This window comes from Mya arenaria, chromosome 1 (genome assembly GCF_026914265.1).
Source record: "Mya arenaria isolate MELC-2E11 chromosome 1, ASM2691426v1".
NCBI lineage: Eukaryota > Metazoa > Mollusca > Bivalvia > Myida > Myidae > Mya > Mya arenaria.
In genome coordinates, this window is record NC_069122.1 from 2,971,389 (window position 1) to 2,997,410 (window position 26,022).

The 26,022-nt window shown below is 31.1% G+C and overlaps 1 protein-coding gene across 4 annotated transcripts in view; it reads left to right on the top strand.

Annotated features, from left to right (window-relative positions):
* The window catches only part of LOC128234062 (corticotropin-releasing factor receptor 2-like), a 339,798-nt gene that overhangs the window by 16,888 nt on the left and 296,888 nt on the right, over positions 1-26,022 (top strand). The window contains exon 1 of one of the 4 annotated variants that reach the window (XM_052948064.1): positions 21,083-21,170. The exons of the other annotated variants lie outside the window; for them this stretch is intronic. The gene's annotated coding sequence lies outside the window, so the exon portion shown is untranslated. Of the gene's footprint in view, positions 1-21,082; positions 21,171-26,022 lie in introns of those variants that run through there. 4 annotated transcript variants of the gene reach the window in all.

Here is a 26,022-nt window from a genome sequence, read left to right on the forward strand (position 1 = left end):
TAAAAATACCTTTGATAAAAAAAATGCATTTCTGACTCTGAATCTTAGACATAAATAAATATGGGCCCAGTAACGATTTCCTGCATGATCCATTGATAAAATGTTTGTGTTTTATTGAATGAAATTTTGTCTGAAAATCATGAAGGAAGTAAATAGACGAAACGTGTGTAAAACTACAAATGAAGCTTTACCGACACGTAATATTTCGCTAAAAGTGTAAATGGTTTCATGATTTTTGTCATTTAAATTCCGTGTTTAGAGAATTGAAATCACGGTACAGGGTATATAATGGTCACTTTTCAAATCAATTTATTGATATAAAAATCGATAAAGGCATTGTCATCTTTCCTATCTGAAGACTATTCGTTATGTTGTTTTATGCAAACTGTTATTAATGCGTCAACAAACTATCATTATACTGTTTATTTTCTCTTCATCATTATTTAGAAACAATAAAACTGTTTAAAGTAACTTAACAATGACTTGCAAATGCGTGCTTCGTAGGACTTCTTTCAGACTGAACGACAGATATCAGCACAAACACTTAGAAGCAAGTTTTTAATGTATGATCATACGCGTATATTGTATCCTTTCTTCTTTTTATTACTTAACCTATTTTATTGTACTTCATTTGAATAAGTATATGATATTTCTCAAGTGTCAAACTGTTTATGTTCAGGCTTAAGAATTACTGTTTCCCAGTAGAAATCAGCATGGTACCGACGTTTCATATTTTTATTGCTTTTCCAGCTACTTAGTAATGATCTGAAAAATTTAAATGATTATTATACGTAAATGTAAAAGAAAAGAAACGAATCGTTAAAATTCGCTTAAGAATATACCAGATTGAAAGTTGTAAAATCCATTAATGCTGTAGCTGTAGTTTGAATGCAGATTTAACAGATTGCTTCATCTGCATTTAAGAAGAAAGAAGCACATATTGGGTTGTGTAAGAAAGTTGACAGTGGAAGTATTCACGTTTAAAAAAAAAATAACAAAGGGATAAGATTGAAAGAAAAACAAAATATTACAACTTATGCAAAAGAGTAAGATAATATTTCACATAAAACTACCAATAATTGCCTGTATGTTACAACCGATACGTCGTAAAATTAACATGACATATTTTTCCGTATAACTCATTTTCGCTGACGCTGTTTATCTTCCTTTAAATGAACACACAAATCACATTTCACAGGTTAGTTTGACAGACGCGTCCTTCTCTGTAATTATTGTTTTGGTTTATTTAAAACATCTAGCTTTAAACTGGTTTTGTGAATAAAGATGACCCCTTAGCTTAGGTCATTTATATCAACTCTTCAAATAACTTGCTACTCCAAAAGAAAAATGGAAATCACAAGATTTCGCATTAAATGCTTGATATGTTCTGCCATGCGCATTCTTTGACCCAATGTCATTGCATGGAATGGGTCTTTTATATTAACACATACATACTAATACTATAAGAGTGTCCATATCCTTCAAGTCCATCAGTAAATGTTCATACCGGATAATGCTTTTTTCAATCAAACAAATACAAAAATAGTATTGAATTATACGTTTAAAAAAAAAATATAACTAGCTGAAACACATACTAAAATGTGGGCGTCAATGTTTATGTAAGCAGGTGCAACAAATGTAAGATTCTATATAGTTTTGTCTTCTCTACAGCATTCTTGGAATTTTGTGATTTATTCTTATCTGCTTATAACTGACACGTTTTGAGTTTCAATGTGATGCCAAAATGATTTTTGCTGCGGTCTTATTTTTATTACCTGTAAGATACGTCAACATCGGTCACGATTAGAACGCTGAGGTCCAAAGATGTTTTTTAACAATACCAGCAATCACTGGTGATTTTGTTCGGAAAATAAAGCTAGTTTATCATCAATTTGGTTTTTTTTTTATTTGATTTATCTGCTAACAACTAACAAGTTTTTTGTTTTAAAAAAGTGCCAATGGCATTTATATTGGTCCTAGTCCAATAGTCACCCGTCTTGTTTGGAATTGTAAATGGCTGTAAGATCAACTATAGACGAAACAGAAACAGTCACATACAGATACGACATACCACGATTTTCGAAAGCAATAATGTTGTAAGTTTTAAATTAAGACATTATAAACGACAGTTTCAGAGCTCAATGTACACACTAGTTATATATTGATCATATTAAATAGCAATAGGTTAAGAGCATAATATACTTTTTATATGAAATGCAGGAGTTTATGTTCAGATATTGTCCGTCAGTTTGATCTTTAAATTTATGCCATCCTCTGTTTGAGTGTTTCGTTCAACAAGTAATACAAAGTAAAACAATGCATTCATATTTTTTATAAATCACTTTAGGAAAATTAAAATGAATGTTTGTCATGTGAATTGATAATTTTAGTATTGTTTATTATGCCTCTTCCAATTGAATGGAGCCACGATTTTTTTATCTAATTGAAATATTTTCTTATTCGCCCACTTAAAAATAACGATCTTATATAGGGTTAGTTTTATGTGACTAGATTACTTTTGTTATTTCTGTTTTTTTGAACATATAACCTAAACATAAAAAGACACCACAAACAATATTTAAAAGCACACAGACACAATATTTTGAAATAATGTCCGACTCATTAAACCACGTAAGTGCATTAGTTCAGTAGATATGAATCAACTTGCCTAATTGATTATGAAGGTTACATAATTGTTGACAGTGCATTAGATGTGGATTTATGCTCGCTTCCCAAATTAACTTTGACTTCAGCTACACGAAATCCCCAGGTGTTCACAATCACACAACATTACTTAAGAACCATGCCGAGTGGTTAATATGTTATCATAACCTATTCAAAACAGTCTGTTTAAATTTGAAGTTAAATTTCATTCAATCTCTAAGTCAGTTATGATCATTTGTCTTAAAACAAATGCAAGAGTCCTTGACGGCAGACGTTCTTGCCGATTAGTCATTTAATCAAAACCCGAGTGTGGGCCTTATTATGAGCTTAGTAAATCGAATGAAAGTACGATGTTAGAAAAGTTAGTAGTTTTATGACTAATATACCATACATCAACAAGACAAAGTCAAACCATACAAATGCCATACTCATAAAGGCACAAACACTAACACGCAAGCTGACTCGGCAAACAGTAAACAGTTACCACATACAATTAACGGCTTTACATCCACACCTAAAAAGAACAGTCTACGGCAATATCTTTCGATGAAAACATGATCACGAATCATCGCGTATTGATAGAACTTAAATTGTTTTTATATTGTTACTGATTGTAATGTGTCAGCAGGCCACGAAATCTTGTTGAAAAGTGTGACTTGATAGTTTGTTAAATGTATTGCTGTCATTAACGTTTAAATTCTACGTGAAAAGAGATTTACCATATCAACTATGAAGTGACTAAATTCCACGTTTTTATGGCGTCATACGTCATAAGATTTAATTTTGGAAACAAATAATGAACTCTTGGTGAATATCTAAGGAACAAATTGCGTGATTGATGTCATATTCAAAAAATGAACGCAGTTGGGCTGGTTAAAGAAATGGTAGAATCCTTCATCTCCGTATACGTTAACAAGCCTAACATCGCCCATACTCCGATAATGACATCAAACACGCAATTGGCGTCTTAAATGCACACTGGCATGTAAAATGTTTATTTAAAGATCACGCATTCGTATTTTATTTAAGATAAATACATCAGGTGAGCTCATGCAACCTATATATTTAGTTCAATAAAGGATAGAAATAAGTCCTAACAAAATATTTGTTGAATGTTAAATGTTTCTTAATTTTGAGGCAAAGGTCAGAGAAACGATATCTTAATTAAAATAGTTCTCAACGTGTTATGAATTCTAACATAATTATACTAAATACAATGAAAACAAGGCTTAAAATTTCTGTATATCGTATTGACAGGTATTAGAGATTACATTAAAAGAATGTCCATTACATACGATTTTTCCCATCAACAGTAATCTATATCGAATAAATATGTTATACAAATATATCATCTCGGTAGCAAAGGCTCGCATACCAGGTTTACTTAAACTATTAATATTGAACTGGATAAGTATATGAGAGAAGTGTTTAATGTGTGCATAAAAATGGAATATCATTCCCGGTGATGTTAGATATAATAATATATAAAAGGTAAGAATTTCGTCAAAACCATGTTTGCAATGGCCAAAACAATCATTCCTAACCGTTGTTCTATTTTTCAACACAATGGGACGTTTTTTTTGTTTTAACTTTAAAATTCCAAACTACAGAAAGATAATTAAGGAATATACTCTTTGTTAATTTGATTGTTGATTGAGTTCACAATGTAATAATAAATATATACTGTTTAAGACTGCAAATTACCATTTATTGTATTGAATAATTTCTGTTATTTCAATAATGTGAAGTTTACGAGATAATTGACAATACTTTATTGAGAGGTCGTTTTCCGGGTTTTGGTCTGAGTTTTGATTTGGTAGATTTGAAAATTATTAGGATGAGTGCAACTTATGTTTAGATTAAATAGTTTTAAAAAATGAATGTGTAAAAGAAATTTGTGTACGCACAAATAAAGGCAGACAAATTGGAAATAGCTTGTGGAAATAAGTAGATTATTCTTCAAGTTAATCCGCCATACGCCTTTAAATTTATTGCTACTCCCATATCGTTGACAAGTTCTTAATGGTAAACGGCAAATTTATTTTCCTGACACTAACGATCTGTGATGCACCGTGGATATAAGAATGTTAGTGATAAATACGTCGTCAAACTTTCAATGAAAAAAATACTTTGACCTTTCCAGTGGCCAACGCTCCCGTGTTTCAAAGTCATTAGTTGCTCGTTTCTGTAGTATCTTGTAAACTGTCTTGCACATAAGGTTATTCATAAGTTTTTGCAAGGTTACATTTATGTAATGAACTCAGTTTCAGAATTATTTATCACTAATTATTAAATTAAGATCGAAGACTTGATTAATGCAGTTGTTTTGATTGTTGCTTCTTGTATGAAATTATTTTCTCAATGCTAGGTTTTGCCCACCAAATTTGGTCAATATTTCGGCCTTTCAATATTATTTGTGTAGCAAATAGTGAACTTTGCAATATGTATGTTGAGTTGAACTACTCCGGCGCACACTTCAGCGAATATTCATGAGGCAAAAACAACAACAACAATTGATTTAATGATAAGCTAAATAATAAGCTCCGAACAAAATTGGTAAACATAATCTGGTATTAAAGAGTAGAGCTCATACAACAGATGTTCGTTTTCAATGTACATTTTTTATGCTCTCTTGAACGTACAAATACTATTGTAATATTTGTATCGATTTTGCTCCTGAAATTGTTTTGTAGAAGAACTATAAACCGTGCTTTGTTACATGTTATCTTGTAATTAAATTCGGTAATGCTTTACATGTACTATTTAATATACTTTAATATTAATTTCATGCGGTACAAGTTTGATAACGTAAAATACTTTTACATGGGTTTAAAATGAATATTATTGAAAAAAAGAAAGGTAAATATCTGTTGTCCTATATTTAACATACTGAGAACAACTACACAACTCGGCAAAAGGTCAAGAATGTGCAATTTGTCGCCTCATCACCAATGTACGTCTGTTAAATAGGGTTTAAAAATGTATCTATCCAGATTTACATTGGCGTAAAATTAACGTTTTGTTTCTTGTTTGAATTTTTGTTCTTTTAATTTAAAATCAATACATACATGCACGTATTACTAACATGAAGTTTGAGTGAAAAACCTTTAACTACTAAAATTGCACAAATATTAAATAAATGGTGGAGCCCTAATATTTACAGTGATTATTTCTAGTTTCATAGAAAAACTGTGTTTACTGCATCTTTTTCACATTAAGCAATATATCCATCATAAGACAATTTATTTCAATATTGATTTATCCTTTTCGGTTAATCAAAGCAATTGTAGTCATTGTGGTCCTCCTTATTTGGGAGTAAGTTAGCATCTTTCAACAAAGAAAAGGGTATTGTCGACATTGACAAGGTAATGTTTAACAGCGCTGTCAATGAACTGTCTCAATCATATCGAGTCTGCTCCCATTAGAGTATCTCTTATATGGATTCATAATGGTACAAAATGTTATTTTACACTTAAACGTGCGTTAACATTTTTGCAGAACATAAGCAACAACTTATAAGGAAATAATACATAAGCATACAGTATAATACAAAAAATAAAATTGTTAAGTTAATTGACATTCACACAGTGTATAGTTACCCATTGTTAACGAATATTGCAATTATCAAAGTTATCAAACCATTTGTGTATACGTTTTCATATAAGACTTAACTTCACTTTTTTGTCATTGCGAAGTTGAACCCATCATTGTTATGAGTATTGTTTTACACTACTAACCATCGACTGTACACATATTCCTGCTACTGTGTGGTGATTTTCGTCGCGTTGACTTCAGTCTTGGTCACACACAAGATTGTGCTATAGAAGTATCGTATCCCATTTTGCTTTATTTGGACAGTAAAACAATTTAGGAAAAAGGAAATACTTTATATCAAGTACTTAAACGTTTGGAATGTTTAAAAACATTATATGGTAAAATAGTGAAAGTTATGCTAGTGCTATGAGACTTGTTCGTAGATGAATACAAATAAAACATTTAACAGCCGTTACAATTTAATTGTTTTTCTTCTGTAAGTGGATTAAGAATACATTTCAAAGTAAGGCCTTAGTCTTAAGCATGATTAAAGAATAGTGTTATACCTTACAAAACTTAAAATTGCTTTTTCCTTCCTGCGTTTGGAGAAAACACTGTCTGACCATAATAAGTTGTTTTTGTCAAACTTAGAGTAAACGAAGCCACCTATTTAAAATCATGTTATGTTTCTATAACCTGACCGGTGTTTACACGGAAAATACAAGCTTTGGGTCAGTTCCGATTAAAATGAATTTGAGATAACGGAAATAAAATATAGCTATATCAACTGATGTATGAAATTGCGCATATGTCAAACTATTTATTTTTTGGTCTACAAACTCCATGTCTCCCAGTAGAAATCAGCATGGTACCGACGTTTCGTATTTTTATTTCTTTTCCAGCTACTTTCTAATATATATTCATACATATATATCACGGTTTTTATCTGTTATCTGATTGAGCCTTTTAATTTTTATATATAAGTGAAAAACAGTTATTTAAGAAAAAAAATAGAAGACACAAAATCATGTATTTGTTTCTATTGTGTTTATATGTGGAACATACTATTATTAGGTGGAAAGCAAACAGACAGCCCAGCCCCTTTTAATTGAACGGTTGTCATAAACATTTTTTTTTCTGGCAAGTTTATTGTTGTTTTTTGGCAATCGCTAAAAGGAAATACCATCTGATGACAAACCGTTAGTGTAGAATTTGATAACAAAAACGCATAAGAAATAGTGAGCCAGATTACATGTTATAATAAAATTGTTAAAATTAGTTCATGTACATCTAATATTTAAATTAACTTTGCCTATTGGCATAGATTTATCAGGGTAGAAATTAATACTGAATTTTCATATTAAACTGTTGATACCCGACTTAGAAGTCCCTAATGTTCTGAACAATTATTATAATATTTTAATGTACTTTAATATAATATAATCGTTTTTAGTCACTTAGGAATATTTCAGGTATGATAACACTGACCAGAAAATTGGATAAGTTACTTTTAGACACTTTGTTATGAAAAGAGGATCAATTCGTTGTGCACACATGCATATTTATATGAAACAAGTACAATAGTCGAACGTTTAAACATATAAAACCTGTTTAATGGCACAGGGTCAACAAACACATACCAACAATCGAGAGTGTTCATCAATGTGAGGTCATACCAGCTTATGCTTTCGTTTCTATCGAACTAATAATTAAATAGTATGGACGTACACGATTCCAAAAAAATATTACTCACTGAATTTCGTAATCAAATGTTGGCGGCGTCAATGAGTGGTTTAAATACAAACTATGTAAGAAGTTGCAAGAAATGTAAGATTTGATATTATTTTGTCTTCTCGACAACATTCTTGGAATTTTGTGATTTCTTCTTATCTGCTTGTATCTGACACGCTTTGAGTTTCTAGTGGTGCCAAAATGTTTTTTCTGCGGTCTTTTGTTACTCTTACCTGTAGGATACGTCAACATCGATCACGATTAAAAAGCTGAGTAAATTTTCAAAGATGTTTTTAAACATTACCCCGCAATCACTGGTGTTCAGAAAATATAGTGAGTTTATCAATAATTTGGATTTTTCGGATTTCTTCTTATCTGCTTACAAGTGACACGTCGTGTGTTTCAAAAAGATGCCAAACTGTATTTGCAGCGGCCCTTCCTTACTTATATCTGTAGGATTCGTCAATATTGATCACGATTTAATAAGTTGTCATTTTCTGTAATGAATTATCATTTTAATGAATATATGCGCTATTTTGTACCGCAAATACCAGACTCGCAATGTGAAATGCGTTATCAGACATTGCATTTTTCTGTTAATAGCTATAACATTAATAGAATTAGCCCATTAGTCATCCGTCTTATTTGGATTGTTAGCGGTTCTCAGATGAACAACCATAGACTAAATTGCCAACATACATATACCACAAACTTCACTTATCGAATGTAACAATGTTGATCTTTTAAAATTGAGACACGATATTACACAGTTTCGGTGGTCAATGTACACACTATTTGTAAGTTGAACATTTAAGATAGCCATAGAGCATGAAATTCAGGATTTTTGTGACATTTTATGTGCTGTTATTCCATCAGTTTGTTTCTTTATGTATACTTTCCACTTCCTGGGTGATAAGTTTAATACGTTACATATAGTAAAATAATGTATTAATTGTTTTTTTTTAAATCACTTAAGAAATATTTAAATGCATGATTGAGTTGTGTGAGGATTGAAAATGTAACTGAAACAAATTTACATACCACAAAAGATAAAAAAAACACTCTGCAGCAATATTTAAAAACAAATTGAAAAAAAACAACATATTTTATTTAAACACAACAGTGCTTTAGATTGCTGATATAAGATTTATTGCATTAGTTAATAAGCTATGGATATGGATTTCCGCTCGCTTCACTAATTAACTTGACTTCAGCTACGTGAAATTCCCATGGGTTCATATTCATACAGCATGACTCAATCAAACAACATTACTCAATAATACAACATGACTCAATCATACAACATTACTCAATCATACAACATTACTCAATCATACAACATGACTCAATCAAACAACATGACTCAATCATACAACATGACTCAATCATACAACATGACTCAATCATACAACATGACTCATTCATACAACATGACTCAATCATACAACATGACTCAATCATACAACATGACTCATTCATACAACATGACTCAATCATACAACATGACTCAATCATACAACATGACTCATTCATACAACATGACTCAATCATACAACATGACTCAATCATACAACATGACTCATTCATACAACATGACTCAATCATACAACATGACTCAATCATACAACATGACTCAATCATACAACATGACTCAATCATACAACATGACTCAATCATACAACATTACTCAATCATACAACATGACTCAATCATACAACATGACTCATTCATACAACATGACTCAATCATACAACATGACTCAATCATACAACATGACTCAATCAAACAACATGACTCAATCATACAACATGACTCAATCAAACAACATGACTCAATCATACAACATGACTCAATCATACAACATGACTCAATCATACAACATGACTCAATCATACAACATGACTCAATCATACAACATGACTCAATCATACAACATGACTCATTCATACAACATGACTCAATCAAACAACATTACTCAATCATACAACATGACTCAATCATACAACATGACTCATTCATACAACATGACTCAATCATACAACATGACTCATTCATACAACATGACTCAATCATACAACATGACTCATTCATACAACATGACTCAATCAAACAACATTACTCAATCATACAACATGACTCAATCATACAACATGACTCAATCATACAACATGACTCAATCATACAACATGACTCAATCATACAACATGACTCAATCATACAACATGACTCATTCATACAACATGACTCAATCATATAACATGACTCAATAATACAACATGACTCAATCATACAACTCGACTAAATCATACAACATGACTCATTCATACAACATGACTCAATCATACAACATTACTCATTCATACAACATGACTCAATCAAACAACATTACTCAATCATACAACATTACTCAATCATACAACATGACTCAATCATACAACATGACTCAATCATACAACATGACTCAATAATACAACATGACTCAATCATACAACATTACTCAATCATACAACATGACTCAATCATACAACATGACTCAATCATACAACATGACTCAATCAAACAACATTACTCAATCATACAACATTACTCAATCATACAACATGACTCAATCATACAACATGACTCAATCAAACAACATTACTCAATCATACAACATGACTCAATCATACAACATGACTCATTCATACAACATGACTCAATCAAACAACATTACTCAATCATACAACATTACTCAATCATACAACATGACTCAATCATACAACATGACTCATTCATACAACATGACTCAATCAAACAACATTACTCAATCATACAACATTACTCAATCATACAACATAACTCAATCATACAACATAACTCATTCATACAACATGACTCAATCAAACAACATTACTCAATCATACAACATGACTCAATCATACAACATGACTCAATCATAACACATGACTCAATCATACAACATGACTCATTCATACAACATGACTCAATCAAACAACATTACTCAATCATACAACATTACTCAATCATACAACATGACTCATTCATACAACATGACTCAATCATACAACATGACTCATTCATACAACATGACTCAATCAAACAACATTACTCAATAATACAACATGACTCAATCATATAACATTACTCAATAATACAACATGACTCAATCATATAACATGACTCAATAATACAACATGACTCAATCAAACAACATTACTCAATAATACAACATGACTCAATCATACAACATGACTCATTCATACAACATGACTCAATCATATAACATTACTCAATAATACAACATGACTCAATCATATAACATTACTCAATAATACAACATGACTCAATCATACAACATGACTCAATCATATAACATGACTCAATCATATAACATTACTCAATAATACAACATGACTCAATCATATAACATTACTCAATAATGCAACATGACTCAATCATATAACATTACTCAATAATTCAACATGACTCAATCATACAACATTACTCAATAATACAACATGACTCAATCATATAACATTACTCAATAATTCAACATGACAGAATCATACAACATGACTCAATAATACAACTCGTCTATATCATACAACATGACTCATTCATACAACATGACTCAATAATACAACATGACTCAATCATATAACATTACTCAATCATACAACATGACTCAATCATACAACATGACTCAATCATACAACTCGTCTAAATCATACAACATGACTCATTCATACAACATGACTCAATAATACAACATGACTCAATCATATAACATTACTCAATCATACAACATGACTCAATCATACAACATGACTCAATCATACAACTCGTCTAAATCATACAACATGACTCATTCATACAACATGACTCAATAATACAACATGACTCAATCATATAACATGACTCAATCATATAACATTACTCAATAATACAACATGACTCAATCATATAACATTACTCAATAATACAACATGACTCAATCATACAACATTACTCAATAATTCAACATGACTCAATCATACAACATTACTAAATAATACAACATGACTCAATCATATAACATGACTCAATAATACAACATGACTCAATCATACAACTCGACTAAATCATACAACATGACTCATTCATACAACATGACTCAATCATATAACATTACTCAATAATACAACATGACTCAATCATACAACATGACTCAATCATATAACATGACTCAATCATATAACATTACTCAATAATACAACATGACTCAATCATATAACATTACTCAATAATACAACATGACTCAATCATACAACATTACTCAATAATTCAACATGACTCAATCATACAACATTACTCAATAATACAACATGACTCAATCATATAACATTACTCAATAATACAACATGACTCAATCATACAACTCGACTAAATCATACAACATGACTCATTCATACAACATGACTCAATCATACAACATTACTCAATAATACAACATGACTCAATCATACAACTCGTCTAAATCATACAACATGACTCATTCATACAACATGACTCAATCAAACAACATTACTCAATCATACAACATGACTCAATCATACAACATGACTCATTCATACAACACGACGCAATCATATAACATGACTCAATAATACAACATTACTCAATCATATAACTCGACTAAATCATACAACATGACTCATTCATAGAACATGACTCAATCATACACATTACTCAATAATACAACATGACTCAATCATACAACATGACTCAATCATACAACTCGTCTAAATCATACAACATGACTCATTCATACAACATGACTCAATCATACAACATGACTCATTCATACAACATGACTCAATAATACAACATGACTCAATAATACAACATGACTCAATCATACAACATGACTCAATAATACAACATGACTCAATCATACAACATGACTCAATAATACAACATGACTCAATAATACAACATGACTCAATAATACAACATTACTCAATAATACAACATGACTCAATCAAACAACATTACTCAATTATAAAACATGACTCAATCATACAACATGACTCAATCATACAACTCGACTAAATCATACAACATGACTCATTCATACAACATGACTCAATCAAACAACATTACTCAATAATACAACATGACTCAATCATATAACATTACTCAATAATACAACATGACTCAATCATATAACATGACTCAATAATACAACATTACTCAATAATACAACATGACTCAATCATACAACATGACTCATTCATACAACATGACTCAATCATACAACATGACTCAATAATACAACATGACTCAATCATACAACATGACTCAATCAAACAACATTACTCAATAATACAACATGACTCAATCATATAACATGACTCAATAAAAAAACATTACTCAATAATACAACATGATTCAATCATATAACATGACTCAATCAAACAACATTACTCAATCATATAATATGACTCAATCAAACAACATGACTCAATCATACAACATGACTCAATCATACAACATGACTCATTCATACAACATGACTCAATCATACAACATGACTCATTCATACAACATGACTCAATCATACAACATGACTCAATAATACAACTTAACTCAATCATACAACATGACTCAATCAAACAACATTACTCAATAATACAACATGACTCAATCATACAACATGACTCAATCAAACAACATTACTCAATAATACAACATGATTCAATCATATGGCATTATTCAATCAAACAACATTACTCAATAATACAACATGACTCAATAATACAACATGACTCATTCATATAACATGACTCAATCAAACAACATTACTCAATTATACAACATGACTCATTCATATAACATGACTCAATCAAACAACATTACTCAATCATACAACATGACTCATTCATACAACATGACTCAATCAAACAACATTACTCAATAATACAACATGACTCAATCATACAACATGACTCAATCATACAACATGACTCAATCATACAACATGACTCAATCATACAACACGTCTAAATCATACAACATGACTCATTCATACAACATGACTCAATCAAACAACATTACTCAATAATACAACACGTCTAAATCATACAACATGACTCATTCATATAACATGACTCAATCATACAACATTACTCAATCATACAACACGTCTAAATCATACAACATGACTCATTCATATAACATGACTCAATCATACAACATTACTCAATCATACAACACGTCTAAATCATACAACATGACTCAATCATACAACATGACTCAATCAAACAACATTACTCAATAATACAACATGACTCAATCATATAACATTACTCAATAATACAACATGACTCAATCATACAACATTACTCAATAATACAACATGACTCAATCATACAACATGACTCAATCACACAACACGTCTAAATCATACAACATGACTCATTCATATAACATGACTCAATCATACAACATTACTCAATCATACAACACGTCTAAATCATACAAGATGACTCATTCATATAACATGACTCAATCATACAACATTACTCAATCATACAACATGACTCAATAATACAACATGACTCAATAATACAACATTACTCAATAATACAACACGTCTAAATCATACAACATTACTCAATCATATAACATGACTCATTCATACAACATGACTCAATCAAACAACATTACTCAATAATACAACACGTCTAAATCATACAACATGACTCATTCATACAACATGACTCAATCAAACAACATTACTCAATCATACAACACGTCTAAATCATACAACATGACTCATTCATACAACATGACTCAATCAAACAACATTACTCAATAATACAACATGACTCAATCATATAACATTACTCAATAATACAACATGACTCAATCATATAACACGTCTAAATCATACAACATTACTCAATAATACAACTTGACTCAATCATACAACATTACTCAATAATACAACATGACTCATTCATACAACTCGTCTAAATCATACAACATGACTCAATCAAACAACATTACTCAATAATACAACATGACTCAATCATACAACATGACTCAATAATTCAACATGACTCAATCATACAACATGACTCAATCATATAACATGACTCAATCATACAAATTGATTCATTCATACAGCATGACTCAATCATACATCATTAATCAATAATACAAAATGACTCAATCATACAACATTAATCAATCATACAACATAACTCAATCATACAATATGACTCAATCATACAAAATGACTCAATCATACATCATGACTTAATTTTACAACATTTCTCAATCATACAAAACTATTCAAGTTCAATGGCACCATGGTGTTTTGTTTTATATGTTATCTTAACCTAAACACAATGTGTACACCTCGCAGTCCATCAGGATCAAACGCCTTAATATAGGGGCAAGAGTCACGAACAACAGACCAAACATCAACCAGACAAAGGCAAACTATACAAATGTCATACACATAAACACACAATACCACAAGTTCGTTGACTCAGCAGTTTATACAGTAAAACGTTACCACATACAATTTACAGCTCAACTTACATTCTTTAAATAAACGGTCTTCGGCAATTGTGAATATTTTCCGTTGAACGCAACATCACGAAAAATCGCGTATTGATATAAATTGAAAATTGTTGATGTTCTTATTGTTTGTATTGTGTCAGCAGGCAACGGAAATCTTTAATCAACTTGTTGAAAAGTGTTAATGTATAGTTTGTCAAATGTATTGTTGTCATTAGCGCTTCAATTTTACGTGAAGACGATTTAACATATGCACTATGAAGTGACCAAATTCCCGCATACCTGTAACGTCATTCGCCATAAGAATTTGTTTAACAGTTTTGGAAATAAATAATGAACTTTTGGTGTAAATATAAGGAACGAATTACGTGTTTGATGTCATTATCGGAAATATAAACGCAGTTGGGCTGGTAAAAGTACAGCGTAGAGTACTTCGAACTCCATAAACTTTAACCAGCCAAATTTCTTCATACTCCAATAATAACATCAAACACGCAATTCACGTCTTAAATGAACACTGGCATGCATGTAAAATGTTTGTCCGAAGAACACGCATACGTTAGTCGGTAGAGAAATGTACACCATTTGAGCCCGTGTAACACATATATTAAGTTTAAAGGAAGATTATGTATTGATTACAACATGTTTTGAACGTTCTTTATATCCATAAATATATATATATATATACAAACACACAAGGGTTTCTTTATGGTACTTTCAATGAAGGATAGAAATAAGTGCTTCCAAGAACATTGTTAAACAATATCTGTTTCTCAATTATGAGGCAAAAGTCAGACAAACGGAATTTTTATTAAAATAGTTCTTAGCGTGCTATGACCCGAAAATAGTTTACTTAGTAATAAATAATACAATGACAACATGAAGGGACAAAGCTTGAGGTTTTGTATTTCTGTATTGTGTTAACTGTAAATTAAGAACCACTTAAGGAATGTCCGTTATATGCGATTGTTCGAATTAACAGCAATCAATGTCAGTTAATTAGGGTATACAAATCCCGCCTATTCAATGCACTTTCGCTCTCAATTTAGCGTTTATACGTGTTTTCCGCAAACAAAGAAGTGCAGAAAACAACCATCATAACCATTGACCATTTTAACATAACCATGCTCGTGCATTCAAAGTATTCCATTACAAAACTATTCATGGCAAAAGAAGGCTATTGACTTTTTAATTATTATTGAAAAGTGCAATGACAATATATATACAGTTGGCCTGGAAGTCTCAACGAATATTTTTAAAATGATATGCTTGTTTTGGTTTAAGATAAATCAAAATCTAAAGTAAGGCTATATACTCAGGAGCGGTGACAGTAACTATTGTTCGCACTGAACAGTCTTAATAATAACAAGACTACCATTTTCATGATACACTACCAGCTACATGGGCAAGCAAATATAAAAGTAATATATTATCAAAACAGAACAGAAGAGAACATGATTTATTACACGTAAACTATACATTTTTTTGTGTGTTTCATACACACATTAAATGTATCACAATTACAATTATACAATGTAGTGTGAAATATCAAATAGATATTATAATCAATCTATGTTTAAGGATGAACAGGAAGTGTTAATCACAAATCTATCAAACTATAATTGTACACATAACAGAACAGATCATATTTTATTACACGTTAATTGTACAGTTTTCATATAAATATATCAACATTGCAACTAAACTATGCAGTGAGCGACTAATATTAATGACTAATAAAGGATAACTGAAAAAGTACTATTGCAATTTTCAAAGTTAGTACAAGAATATTATTTGAATTTCTTATATGTATTTATGTTTGAGAAATCATTTTCAATATGTAATTGAATACATGACAAATATATAATTAAATATCATAACATAAAGGTCAACAAAGTCATACGGACCAATGCTGATCAAACCTTTAGCGCGAATTCCATTACGTCACAATCCATCTGACACAGCTAACATAAAAAGTATGATTTACAAAATCCGTTAGATCAACACCTGTTGGAGTTACCACCGTCACACCGTTGAGTGAAGATAAGCCTAACAGATCACCAATACAGATGAGCAATACATATCGGGCATGAGCATGAGCTTTATCATGAGGAAGGCATTTCATACCAGATGAAGTAGTTCAAGAAGGGGGGGGGGGGGGGTAAAAGCATAAAGGTACTAAATTGAATTAAATAAATATATATTCAACTTTTTATAATCTTTTTGCTATCTTTCCTTTATTATGTTCAACTAATAATTCCAAAACAATATCCTTATTTTGTTTTTGCAAATTACATTATAGAATTTGCAATATCTTTTGACCATGGTCAGATTCATATTCAATTGTTATATTTAATACCTAAAGCGAAAATATACACGATTCCGTTTCATTTTCGAGTTCAATTTTCAAAAGTTGAATCTGTATCGTGATTGTTGAGATCGAATTTTTACAATATCTCAATTATGAGGCAAAAGTCAGACATGTTCACCATTTTCTTCAAGTATCTACATCATCAGTGAAAACACAGTCATCTTGATTGTAGTTGGACACTTTGTAACTTGGACAGCTGTTCCTATCTTTAATGGATATTTCAGACAACTGCTCGTTTCATTTTTTTTCATTGTCATTGTTGTGGAGAAGAGGAGTACATAAATGACAAAAGTATCCGAGGTGAATGCCTTTTTAGATTCAATAACCAATACCGTTGACAAGTGCAAATGCCAAACGGCATCGTCGTTTTTCTGACACTAATGGTCTGTTTAATAAGCGTTTCTCATTAACTTGTGCTATAACTATGACAGCGACATTCAATAGAAAACTACTTGAACATGCCCACTGGTCACCATGCTAGTGTGAAGTGCTTTTAGATTATACTTAGCCTTTGAGGTGTGTCATAAAACAGGATCTGTATATGTAAATAATTGGGTTTTTCCTGTAATTGATGGGTTTTTACCTATCAATTCATTCCTTAAGTGTTGCTACAAAACGTTTATGAGATGAACTAAGATACAGTGTTCTTTAACACAAGTAATTTCATTAAGATCGACGCCTTTATCAATGCATTTTGATCTCGGTGTATGAAATCCTTTGCTCAATCCAAAGTCCGAAAATCTAGGTCCTTAGTTCAGCATTACTAAAATATTCGTTGGCCTGGAAGTCTCAACGAATGCTCCCATTGTATGCAATGTGTCTTTTCGCCACAGAAGTAGTTTTTATCAGTTGTAAAAGTGTATCATCTCGGACGTACATTGATGCAAATTTACAAATAATGAATACCTTCAACAAAGAGATAGGGATTATCAATATTATAAGTTAGGGGTTAGTAGGTGACCCGATATGGGATATACGGGGCAAAGGAAACCATATCCGACTATTGATTTCTGCGTCGACAACCTGTTTACGTGTTTAAATGTTTCATTTATACATCGGAATCGGAAAATAGAAGCCATTTTGGTTTGATATGAATTTTATGACCCAATATGGGGACACCGCGTGACCAGTCCTGGACCAATGGCGTTGCGTCATTTATGTTGGAGGCGTGATATTGTCAATCAACAATCTCAAAGGCATCACTACTGCTGTTATTAAAGTTTTTGGATTGATATCTTGCTCCTTTAAGAGTACATATTCTATGCACTCATGATGATACGAAAAGGTATTTCATCCAGACATAAGTTTGAATAAAATATAAAAGAAATAGGGAATAGATAGTATTATTCTTATATATAAAGAGGAAAACAGGAAAATTATGATTTGTTTAATGCATTGACATTGACTTCGGACAAAGTATGATTTTCCTATATTTATGAGTATTTTCATTTGCAAACTCATTAAAGCTGCACTCTCACAGATCAATACCTTTGAAATCAGTAATACATCAAAACAAATATCAAATGTTGAAAACTTAATTTTCAAAGCGATAGTGATGCGTTTAGCCTTAACACATCAATTTTCGACCATAAATATGAAAAATTGCGACATTTTCTCAGTCAGCCTTCGTATAGCACTGGTTTCCAGACCTTCACACAGACATTGGCTTTCGTCTTTAGTTTTCTCACTATAATTACTTCGGCATTACACTCAGTTGTCAAAATGTTACCTAAGGTACCTTTGTTTCATGACAAATATACTATACAACAATCAGACAAAGGCACACTTTACATATCCATTACATAGAACAACTAAGCATATAACGCTCTTGACTTGTAAATTCAAACCATAAAAGTGTTATCATATACTGTAGAGTGTCATAACAGTTTTTTGTTTCAATATGAAAGAAACAATGATTGATTAAATAATTAACAAAATATCAGCACTTTACAAAAGACAAAAATTTTGATTAAATATTTATAAATTATGTGCATCAGACAATTAGTTTAAAAGCAGATTGCATTTGTATATACTATTTGGTTGTTTTTGATAAAATAAATATATACAGTAATTATTCAGACAACAAAACATCCTACCTTAAGACTGTTTAAGTATAAAGTTTTACTTCCTTGTAATGCTGACAGAATACTTTATTGTTAGTATAAAATGTACGTCTTAGCGTACTATGAGAACGTAATAAAACGTTTTAACCATTATTTTTTTCAAACTATTAAATTTTATATTCATAAGGCAAACAATACAATGTATATCACAGAAAATTAAACCGGGTTTATGTTTAAACGTTTTGCTGCTGAGCTTGTTTCTGTAGCTTTTCGCATAAATACAGAGTTTGATAGGATTCTGTTTCACTGTTTTATCTTATGTGCTTTCACTTTATACAAAATAATTTTAAAATGTCCAAAACATGCATTTTATCGCATCGCCAGTTTTAGATGCTAGTTAAACAGGTTCTACATTAATATTATGTCGGATGTAAAGGCTCGTTTCATTAATATAATTTTATGATAGATATGTTGTATTGTACGTTTAAAACATATTCTTTAATAATTGTTTAAAAAAGGAAATACTCTAATGTAGAGTACTATGGGATGTAGGCAGTGTTACCGTTGTAATAGAGAAGTTTCAATGAAGCCCAAACTTTTATCTGTATTTTTGCATTAATTTTGTTTTTCTAAATTGATATTTGTTTCCGAATTATTACTCATCGATTGTAAATAAATGAAAGATATTTGTGATTCTATATTTGAAAACAACAGTATATTATTTGTAATATAAAATAACTACCAGTTTTAAATGGAATGATATACAATTATATGTGCACTTAATATCATAAAACAACTTAATCAGATACATATAATATCTTATGCATAAATGCATAGCAATGATTCTATTTTCTATGTTTACAGTACAATGGAATAGCAAATCATTTTTTGGAATGAGCATTGTTAACTCCCAAGAGCTTTCGAACGTATACGTACTCCTCCTACTGAATTTGAAGGATTTGTTTCCTATTACACTGACAGCTTCCTTAAACACAAACAAGACAGCTAAATGTTGATTGTCGTACTGGATTGTTTGAATTGTGCATGAATTGGATAATAGAGACAGGAAAATACTCAGTGTTATTATCTGGAAACATTATACGATTAAATTGTTTGTGAAAAATAGGATGTGACATCTAACGTAGACAAAAGAAAAAAACAACACCATAATACACTTTACAATACACCGAAAATGGAGTTTAATTCGCTTCGTTGCTTGATGAAATAAAACACTCAAGGTAAGCTTTTTGTAGAAAAATATGATTGCAATAACCGCGTTACTTGTTTGTAACGCAACCAGATATTTTAGTTTATATCTTAGATCTATGAATTTAGAAACTTTACTTAAAGTTGAACTCTTACTCCCAAATAAAATTTAATACAAATTTTTATTTTGTTTCAATATTCCAAAAACGACAAATGGATGTCGAAAACAATGATTCTTATGAAGGATACAGAGTTTAATTTGAAATAAATGAGTATAACACACGGTACCTCTACCTTATGAGACTATAATTGACCACTGTTTATCTTTTAGCGTTCACCAATCATTTAATATTTTTATCGCTTTCTGCTTATAAATACACGGTTACACTCTTGTTTCCAGTAATTAATATTTTCCATAAATGCAGTATTTAGGAAGTAGTTAATCATTCAAAATTGACGCGTGTTATACGTGTGTATGTATGAGTTTTTGTAAGTGTGATACTCACTGGCACAATTTTAAATGAAAGATGGCGCGGAAAGTAAAATTTCTAAATATTTAACATTGCTGAGTTGTCCTCGATATGTTAAGATATTTAATGAGTATGGCTGGAAAGAATCATTTGATGTATTTAATTGTGACTGTTGCTTCTCGGTACCTCACATATATGTAGTACTATAACAACAGCATGTAAAACGAATTTTCCTTTGAGGATCTAGTTTGTGTCTATGTGTTTCGCCGATGTGTGTCTTATCTATTATAGGCGTTCGTCTTAATGACTGTTTTACATTTAAGTAAGCAAACATATAAGTAAGTAAATTGCATTCGCCCTTGCCATTAAATACATTGTTCGTAATTACACAAATTATCATCTGTTTTAACTTTTGCTACTCGAGTGGTTGTTTTGATGCTTGATTGGTTAACAGTGATGTTTGAAAAAGTGGTGTTATCCAGTGGTTGGGAATCAACTGGTTATAATATTTTACAAGTGATTACCCATTTTCCCAAGGACTGCTTAGTTTGTATCATTTATTAATACTTAACTTCTGAAAGTTGAATATGTGCTTTTGGCAATTCATATTCGGATATCGTTTTGAGAAGACGTCAAACTAATAAAGGTTTAAGAAGTTGAAAAGTTATGTTTCAACGGATATAACTTTTTTTAACCTGATGTTTTACTTCAACCAATAATTCGAAATCTTGGTAATGCCAACGATCGATCAGAGTCTTACTATTCTATTGTAGTATGTAGTCGAATGTCTTTTTTTGTTTTCGTCCCTCGAGTTCAACTAATATTCCCATGGCAATATATTTATTTTCTTGTTAAGATCAAAGCAATAACGTATTCTTAGCGCTTCCCTAAAAACAAAAAGGAAAATTAAAATGCAGTTCCTACACGTTTTCCTGTCTCTTGTAATTAGCCACGTTATCAGAGAGAACATATCTGGTTAGTTGTCTGATGTCGGAAACCTTTCGAGAGATGCTCTTATCTGTAATTGTTTTAGCAGTTAACTAAACCGTTATAAGCATAAAATATGCAATAAAAGTTATTTTGAAACACAGGTTTCTACAATGCCATTGTTGTGGAGAATGGGAGTAAATTCAATTGGAGAAAGGGGACATTAATCGCAAGTTAGTAACACGAGCTAGTAATTTATTTAGAATGCCAATACACAATACCTTGGTCAAGGCCCTAGTATGTAATATAACTCTTGGTCAGGTTTTGATTGCTACTTTCTTTTTTTGAAGTTATTAAAACAAGAGGTTGTATAAAAAATGCAACGTTTTAAATAGTGGTGAGGAATTGTTGTTTTGAAATCCAAGTGAATACCAAAAAATGATCAAAGGTAATAATTGTATACAGTTAATCCTTTTAATTTATATAATTACTGACCAACAATGCACAACTTCACAAACAACACGCTTCATATGAAATGTATCAAAAACTAGGGATGTTTATTATTATATTGAGACTTCTTGATTTAAGATAACATAGAATAAGTTTTAAGAAAAATCCAATAGTTTGTCCGATCATTTAACAAAATTACTAATATATTTACGAGCATTCTATACAGACACTGTAATAAATACCAATTCAAATGCCATAAAATATAAGCTTTCACTTTGAATTACATAAATATCCTATCATCATAAGAAATTTATGACATAACCATATAATGAGAGCATCACCCATATCGTTGACAGATTGCAAAGGTTAAACGTTTAACTCGCCGCATTCCAGACACTTACTATCTGCTTAATGATGATATGTGCTATCATGCACCTTGTATAAGAGAATAAGTGCGAAAGTGATATACGTAGATTCCATTTATGCAAAGAACTCTGCCATTGTGTTCATTATCAAATGTGATAAGTATTGTAATTAATTTCAGTTTATGCATAAATCTGCTCAGTACACGGTTTGTGAACACCAGAGGGTTATGACAGTAGTTCCGTAATTCAATAGCAATAGTATTGTAACACATTTTGCCTTCGTCAGGATGGCTTCTATTCTAATTGACCGTTGGAACAATTTCGTCGAAAACAACAACAAAGACTTTCATTTCCGAAGACGTCTAATTTATGGCTCCCTAATTTAAATATACATGAAACACATGCATACAAATTTACGGGTTCATAGCGGCGCAACGCAGTGTCTCTTTGGAAGCAAAACAATCATTATTATCATGTCTGCCTAATTATAATCAGCGTTTTATCATCTCAGTAAATGAATAATATTAGCTTTTAAATAGCAATGTAACTGTAGAATAATTAGATTTTGTTTAAATAGTGCCTACCAGTTTTGGAATTACATATGGCGTTGCCATTTTAGGATTTCTAAGATCTTGTCGTGTTAGAATGTTAATGGTTGAGTGATCAAAAATATAAGATATCCACTGCCAGATTGCGCCGCCTTATATACTCGACAGTCGGTTTGGATTTTAGGAATTAGGAATTCTGACAAATTAAAAAGTCTTTAGGAAATTACCAGCCAATGGCATCGGTGCTTGGAATTCCTAACTCTAGAAGGCAGTACTTTGGTCGAGCAAACAACAACAATATTATGCATAAATATCGAGTTCAACATACAAATATTAACAAAGGGCAGTAACTGTCGTCATGGAAATATCAATTTAATGCTTTGTGACCTTGGTTCATTTGCAAAAGTCACAATCAAAATAATTTTCATAACCTTGAACTTCCGAGTTAGGAACGCGCGGATGTTACAAAATAGTTCAAATACATATCAGTTCAGAGTAATGCATCATGTGATGCATCTGTTGAATTACGATTTGCTATTAACAAATAACATTGTAAGACAGTTATAAATAACATTTATGTTCTGAAAATGAACCGATGTATCATGCCGCACGTGCAAGTTCCCAGGTCTCAAAATGGCGGAAATGACAGTTCCATGACAACTTTAGGAATTCCTAAGATCGGTAAATACTTCGAATAAACGTTATTTCTCAAGATAAACTATGAATGATTACTTGCATACATTTGCATTGTATTATATTATTTGTGGATTAACATGTATACATAGTGTTTATGAGAATGAAACAGCAATTAAAGATGCACTTTTGCAGAGTCAAAATGTCAATGCAGTAATTTATTACAGTATAACCACACATTGCATTATGTAATGCGAGCGTGGGTGTCCTGAACTCAGTCACATGAATCTACAGACATTCACAAGTAATGAAACAATTAAATATTAAATGATTATCACTATATGTAGATCCGGTAGTAAAGGTTTAAGCTCGGGCAACCTATGCCGTATTTCAATACAGTTTATTTGCTCCCATGGCAATTAGATTTTTAATGACCTAAGATATTCTTGGTCATGAGCAATTGTGGATATCAAATATAGATAAACAGAGCTGTATTCGTTATTGCATTATATGATACACTTTGATAACGTTTTTCTTTCTATTAGAACATAACTTAATACTTCACGGGTTTGATGAAGTGATATTACGTTACATATAACTATTGGCGATCAGTCCATACCTTGCAATTCGACACTCCGCCTCCAATGGACGTCGAAACTGCAAGGCGTGTTCATATTGCAATAAAGTCTGCTTCGGTGACAAACAAGACAGCTGGTGGTTTCAAAGTATCGTATCTCGGATTGGTTCATTTTCACAGTAAAAGTTGTTGAAAAAAGAAGGGACATACTTGATATTAATTCACTTAATCGTAGAAAATATCTTAAATCCATTGTATAAGTATAGAAACCTTGCCAGTGTTATGACATTCTACGTATATGAAAGGAAATACACCAATTGACATCATCTGTTATGGAAACAAATTTCTTCCATATGCAGATTAATTGTATTAATTGTAATTAATTATGAAGGTAAGACTTTTGTCTAAACCATGATCGGAATTGAACTGAAATATATTTCAAAATGACATTTGGAGATAACACATTTATTAAGTGTACATCACATGTAAGTTGAGATATTTTAATTGTATGGGTATTTAGTAAATGTCGAGACATACTTTGTCAAATCTAGAGTCAATTCATATCGATATATATTAACTGATATTTGATAATTAAAATATGTCCATTTTGTTGTCTTATATAATTCAATAGTTGCTTTAAATTAGTTGTTTTTCTGTAAATAGATAATACGATAATGAAACATTTCTACGTGTAAAACTGTCTCTCAAATAAAACATTAGACAATCGTATACTGATACTTATTTGTAGCCTAGTAATTCGAACTGAGATTTCACTACTATAGATGGATTGTTTGGTACTGATGGACTTTACTTCAGACTATTATGTTCATACGTTGTTGTTGAAGAATTGTGTTTGTATGACGGCATATTTTTTCAAATGTCTGTCTAATTAGCATAGCCTGAAATCATCTTTA